Below are 6,515 nucleotides of genomic sequence, written 5' to 3' on the forward strand. Positions count from 1 at the left end.
AATGTGGCCAGTCAGATATTTTATTAAGCTTATTTCATTAAATATCTATTCAAAACAATTTGGCCATAAGTAGTTAGCATGAAATGTTCACCTGACCTTCTTGAGACAGAGTTTCTCTGTAACAGCCCTGGGTATGCTGGAACTTGCTTTCTAGACCAGGCTGTCCTTGAACCCAGAGACCTGCCTGCCTCTGCCACTCAAGTGCTGGGAATAAAGGCGTGCACCGCTGCCACCACCATCTGGTTCACCTGACTTAATGACTTTGTTCATCCTATAGGTTTCGAAAGTGCTGGGGTCATATGCCTCACCACCCAAGGTTATAACTAAAATGACTGTGGTCATGTCAAGCTGGTTTCCTACAATGAGTCTAACATTTCTCATTCCCAGTATGAGTCAACCCATCAATATCTTGTGATGTGTTAGGTCCCTCAGAGAGACTTGGATTCTATCCGGACAGAGTTTGCAACTACATGCATCCAAGGAGTTGGGGAGGTTCACTGACAGCCGTTAATCAGTTGGCCTGTGACTTAGTCATTCTTCCTCTCGTGCTGTCAGACAACCAGGGAGTCAGTCTCAGCATCCCACTAACTATATACTACCTGTGAGTGATCAGTCAGAACCCTCAATATCGCATGATTCCACCAAGGTAGACAACCAGCCACCAGAAAGAGCTTCCTAGCAGGAAGCGACAGGCTTGATCCGCCAGCCTGAAATTGCCCATGTTAGCTCTGCTAGAGCGCCCAACTTCATTTACTCTGGAAAAGGCCAGTGACTCAAGGACAGGTTGGGACCAAAGAAAAAGATTAATTTGGAAAGTCAGAAAACATAAGATAGGAGACTGTCACCAACAAAGACCATCTTGCTTAGGGTCTGCAGGTAGAAAGTGACCAAAGGATTTGAGGAAACTATCTTTCTAGTTTGAGTTTGAGGACGGCTGGGCTGGTCATAAATTCCACAGAGGCCTGCTTTTCTGAAACAGAAGCTGTGGTCTGAAGGTCACTGGATGTTCCAGAGTCCGCAGGACATCGGATGTTCCAGAGTCCGTAAATCTAGAGAAAAGTTACTGATTAGCAAGTTTCTGAATTTTTTTTTAACGTCAGGAAGTTGCTTTACCTTGCAACTTAAAGATACTGAATAGGGCAGGGGGCACAAAGCAACTTTGGCCAGAGAACAATTGAAGCCATTAAGAAGCCCCACTCAGGAGTTATCTGCAGCAAAACTCGTGGGACACTAATAATATAAATTGCTTGCTTTCGTGACCTCCAAAACTTTGGATTGTTTTTTGAGACAGCTTTTCTCTGTGTAGCGTTGGCCATCCTGGAACTAACCCTAGACTAGGCTGGCCTCCAACTCAGAGATCTAACTGCCTCTGCCTTCCAAGTGCTAGGTTTAAAGGTGGGATTTTTTTCTTAGTTAAATCATCTGAAGTAGGAAGACACACTATTAATCCAGATCTTTTGAAGTGGGAAGATCCACTTTTATTTAATCCAGGTCTTTTGAGGTGGGACGATCCACCTGTACTCTGGGCCACCTTCTGCTGGCAGCCTAAATAAGTCCATGGAAGAGAGACACTTGCTCCCTGCCTGCTTGCCCTCACTCTCACTGACAAGTCCTTTCCTTCACTGGCATTAGAGCCTACTTCTTCAGGATTCCAGCTTACACTAAAAACCAGCTGAGACCTCCAGCCTCGTGGACTGAACAGCTACTGGATTCTTGGACCTTCTGTTGGAAGACAGCCATTGTTGAACTAGCAGGACCACAACCTGTAAGCCATTCTAATAAATCCCACATTCTATAAGTTCTATTCCTCTAGAGAACCCTAACACAAATTTTAGTACCAGGAGTGGTTATAGAGCAACAGAAGTATAGGGTTGAATATTTTAAGTATCTGGAATAGGGTTTCTAATTTGCTGACACCTACAGTTATCGAATCCTCTCCAGTTACTGAAGCCTCTCCTGGGAGCTCAGGGAGTACTGAGCATCCATGGGGTGAACTATTTTACAAACTGAAGGAGACAAATGCATTTGATTATCTTGATTCACCACTTGTGAGAGACGATGGATTTGGTGACTTTTGACAATTGGTGGGGAAAACACTTGAGGAAAATAAAGATGTTGGCTGTTTGCTCCTACCATCTCTGGATAAACTGACAATGGAAAAAATGCACTTCTAAGATCTCAGAATACAGAGAAGGACAACAATGAACTCAGTGATAAAACCGACCGGCTCCAGATGCACATAAACAGTCTAGAGGTTTCTAAGTGTGCCCTGGAAGAGAATCTTCTCTCCAGCAGCCAGAGCTCAAGTTGTGGAAAATCAAACTGAAGCTCTCAAAAGATTTGAATTACAATGAAAATTCAAGTCCCAGTCTTAGAGGGTGTCAGAGGTTAAAGTAAGGCATCAGTTGGTAAAGAATGGGATTCTGTACCTAGGGATGGGGATGTGTGGGAGGACCCTACTGATGCTGAGAACTCTGAACCCTCAGATTCTCAAGGTTTATCCCACCCAAGGAAGTAGTCTCTCAGCAGATGCACCCTCAGGCCACCCCCTGAAATACTGTCCTTTCTGCTTTGATTGAGGAAATCAATCCCGAGTTGTCCGCTAAATCAGCAGTGAATTTCTTTGAAGGTGATGCCAAGCAAAACAATACTGTTGTTCCTCGGGGCCCAGAAAGTTGCCTCTAGACTTATAACCAGATGCAAGGCAAAGCAGGCTCCTGGAGATTCTCAAGGTTTATCCCACCCAAGGAAGTAGTCTCTCAGCAGATGCACCTTCAGGCCACCCCCTGAAATACTGCCCTTTCTGCTTTGATTGAGGAAATCAATCCCGAGTTGTCCGCTAAATCAGCAGTGAATTTCTTTGAAGGTGATGCCAAGCAAAACAATACTGTTGTTCCTCGGGGCCCAGAAAGTTGCCTCTAGACTTATAAACAGATGCAAGGCAAAGCAGGCTCCTGGAGAAGAGGTAGAAAGTGTGGTCCAGGAGGAGATAAAGCTACGCTACTAAAGAGCTTAATGAGCTTGCTAATTCATTCAAGTCTGGGGAATATGTGTAGGAATGGATTGGTATAGTATAACGATGGAAGGAACATAATACTGGATCAGGCTGAGTTTATTGATATAAACTGAATGAAGAGTCTAGGTCTATGGAAGCTCGCTCAGTTAAAAAGGAAAGAGATGGGCGGTGGTGGTGCACACCTTTAATCCCTGTACTCAGGAGGCAGAGGCAGGCGGATCTCTAAATTCAAGGCCTGGTCTACAGAGAGTTCCAGGACAGGCTCCAAAGCCACAGAGAAACCCTGCCTTGGGGGAAAAAACATAAAGAGAAAGAATGGTGTTACCAGTTGGCGCTGGCACACACCTCTCATCCCAGTACTTAAAGGTAGAGGCAGGCAGTGGTAAGCATGGTCTACAGAGCAAGTTCCAGGACAGCCTGACCTACACAGAGAAACCCTGACTCAGAACAAAAGGGTGTTGTGTGATATTTTACTCTTTTGACTTTTCTGGGAGTTCCACCACCCAGCTCCCAAATAAATTATACAGAGGCTTATTATTCTTAGTTATGAATGTCCGACCTTAGCTTGGCTTGCTTCTTGCCAGCTTTTCTTAGTTTATATTATTCCAACGACCTTTTGCCTCTGGGTTTTTATCTTTCTCTATTTCTGTATACCTTTCTTTACTGCTTTCTCCGTGCCTGGCTGGGTGGCAGAGTGGCTGGGTGACTGGCTGGCCCCTGACGTCCTCCTCTTCTTGTTCTCTGTTGCTCTTCTCTCCTCCCAGAGTTCTCCTTCTATTTATCCTCTCTGCCTGCCAGCCCCACCTATCCTTGCTCCTGCCTCGCTATTGGCCATTCAGCTCTTTATTAGGACCATCAGGTGTTTTAGACAGACACAGTAACACAGCTTCACAGAGTTAAGCAAATATGGCGCAAAGTCACACACCTGAAAATAATATTCCGCAACAAAAAAGTATCAAAATTTATTTGAATGGTTGGCTGAAGTATTTGTCGAAAGCTGGCCTGCTGAAAAGGAGTTGGAGATGGCTGATATCCCTCAGCTTGGTGTTGATGAAGGGATTGGAAGGCTCAGGGAAATTGCAAGGCTAGAGTGGATACGCTGTGTGAAACACAATTAATGGGTTCACTTGGGCCCCAAAGTAGCAGGGCCAAGTGTCAGGACCAAGTCACCAGAGACAAGGTGGCTGTAGTTATAATGGGCAGCAAGGACAAAGCCGTGTCCATAATGGTCTAACAAGTAATAGGCAGCACAGGCAAAGTAAATTCTGTGGTGGCATGATTCGTATGAACCTTTGGCACCAGTACTGCTTGAATGAAGGGATGACCAGATTCCCTTGAGGAAGGCCCTTGATAAAATACCTAAGAGTTTTGCTGTTACCCTTTCCCCAGTCCTTGCCCAGAGGGACCTATATCCTACATGGCTTTTTTTTGTTGTTGTTGTTTTTCGAGACAGGGTTTCTCTGTGGTTTTGGAGCCTGTCCTGGAGCTAGCTCTGTAGACCAGGCTGGTCTCGAACTCACAGAGATCCGCCTGCCTCTGCCTCCCGAGTGCTGGGATTAAAGGCATGTGCCACCATCGCCCGGCATTTATTTTTTTTCTATGGTACCTGGAGGGACAGCCTTGGGTGCTGGGAACCGAACTCTTATATTTTTGGTTGTGAGCCTAGCCTTATAACGGCTGAGCCATCCCTCCAGGCCTGGTTTTTGGTTTTTCGAGACAGGGTTTCTCTGTAGCTTTGGAGCCTGTCCTGGAACTAGATCTTGTAGACTAGGCTGGTCTAGAATTCACAAAGATCTGCCTGCTTCTGCCTCCCAAGTGCTGGGATTAAAGACGTGTGCCACCACAGCCTGGCAAGGATCTATGGCCTTTTTACAAGGGTAACTGTACACTGGGGGAAAGGAAACAGTCTTTTTTTTTTCAAGACAAGGTTTCTCTGTGTAGCCCTGACTGTTCTAGAACTCTCTGTAGACCAGGCTGGCCTTGAACTCATAGAGATCTGCCTGCCTCTGCCTTCGGAGTGCAGGATTATAGGTATGCACCACCACCGCCTGACAGGAAACAGACTTTCTAGGATCTATTAGATACTAGTTCAGAATTAACACAGATTCCAGGAAACCCCAAAAGAAGCACTGTGGCCCTCCACTTAAAGTAAGGGATTGTGGAGGTCAGGTGATTGATTAATGAAGAGTTGGCTGAAGTCAATCTTATAGAAGGTTCAAAGGTTTCCAGAACTCTTCCTGTGGTTATTTCCCCAGTCTCAGAATGTATAATTGGGATAGATACACTTAGAAGCTGACAGAATTCCCACATGGGTTCCCTGATCTGCAGAGTGAGGGCCATTATGGTTAGAAAGGAATGGTATGGAAAGGGAAGGAAAGGAAAGGAAAGGAAAGGGAAGGGAAGGGAAGGAAAAGAAAGGAAAGGATAGGAAAGGAAAGAAAGGGATGGAAGCTATCAGAATTGCCTCTGCCGGGGAAAATAGTGAATCAAAAACAGTGTCGCAGGCAGAGGCAGGTGGATCTCTGTGAGTTCGAGACCAGCCTGGTCTACAGAGCTAGTTCCAGGACAGGCTACAAAGCCACAGAGAAACCCTCTCTCGAAAAACAAAATAACAAAAAAACAAAACAAAACAAAAAAAACAGTGTTGCATCCCTGGAGGAACTGCAGAGATCAGTGCCACCGTCAAGGACTTGAAAGATGCAGGGGTGGTGGTTCCACCCACATCTCCCTTTAACTCTCCTATCTGGCCAGTGCAGAAGACAGATGGATCATGGAGAATGACAGTTGATTGTTGAAAACTCAATCAGGTAGTGACTCCAATTGCAGCTGCTGTACCAGATGTGGTGTCCTTACCTGAGCAGATTAACACATGTCCTGGTACACAGTATGTAGCTATTCATCAAGAAATGCTCTTTTGGGCTGGAGAGATGGCTCAGTGGTTAAGAGCATTGCCTGCTCTTCCAAAGGTCCTGAGTTCAATTCCCGGCAACCACATGGTGGCTCACAACCATCTGGAATGAGGTCTGGTGCTCTCTTCTGGCCTGCAGACATACACACAGACAGAATATTGTATACATAATAAATAAATAAATATTAAAAAAAAGGAAAAAAAAGAAATTCTCTTTTCTGGTACATGTTCATAAGGACCACCAGAGGCAATCTGCTTTCAGTCAGCAAGACCAGCAGTATAAAACTGCAAAGTTTTACCTCAAGAATATATATTAACTCTCCATCCCTATGTCACAACTTAGACTGAAGGGATTTTTGTTGTTGTTGTTGTTGTTTTTTGGTTTTTCGAGACAAGGTTTCTCTGTAGCTTTGGTACCTGTCCTGGAACTAGCCCTTGTAGACCAGGCTGGCCTCAAACTCACAAAGATCCGCCTGCCTTTGCCTCCCAGTGCTGGGATTAAAGGCGTGCACCACCACTGCCCGGCAGATTGAAGGGATCTTGATCCCCTGTCTCTTCCCCAAAGTATCACACTGGTGCACTATATTGATG

Source organism: Microtus oregoni, unplaced genomic scaffold, assembly GCF_018167655.1.
Source record: "Microtus oregoni isolate MIOR12 unplaced genomic scaffold, Mior012 000092F_ref0000046, whole genome shotgun sequence".
In the NCBI taxonomy this organism is placed as follows: Eukaryota; Metazoa; Chordata; class Mammalia; order Rodentia; family Cricetidae; genus Microtus; species Microtus oregoni.